The 322-nt window shown below is 32.3% G+C and overlaps 1 protein-coding gene across 2 annotated transcripts in view; it reads left to right on the top strand.

Annotated features, from left to right (window-relative positions):
* The window catches only part of brox (BRO1 domain and CAAX motif containing), a gene marked incomplete at its 3' end in the record, with an annotated part of 14465 nt that overhangs the window by 931 nt on the left and 13212 nt on the right, over nucleotides 1-322 (top strand).

The raw sequence follows: 322 nt of genomic DNA, 5'->3' as shown, positions 1-322 counted from the left end.
AGACTCACTGCAGGGGGCCGCCAAATTCTTAAACAACTATTTCTTTCTTTTTTCAAAAATGAAAAATGTCTGAAAATATACATTGATGTGAATCTAACATATTACATAATAACAAAAATAACACATTGAAGATAAACTTACTATAGGTAAGGTAGCCACTATGGTAGCTATACAATGAAGCTTAAAGAGGCACCTTCCACATGTATGTTTAACATTACAACATGATGTATACATAGTATCAAGTTTTATTCATCCATTCAGCTCAGTTTAATATACAACTCATTGTTTACAATATATGGGGGTCCCTACTCTGTCTCTCCTT

The sequence above is a fragment of the Etheostoma spectabile genome, chromosome 18, assembly GCF_008692095.1.
Source record: "Etheostoma spectabile isolate EspeVRDwgs_2016 chromosome 18, UIUC_Espe_1.0, whole genome shotgun sequence".
NCBI lineage: Eukaryota > Metazoa > Chordata > Actinopteri > Perciformes > Percidae > Etheostoma > Etheostoma spectabile.
The sequence above is the reverse complement of the archived record's forward strand: the minus strand, read 5'-3'. Positions and strand labels throughout refer to the sequence as shown.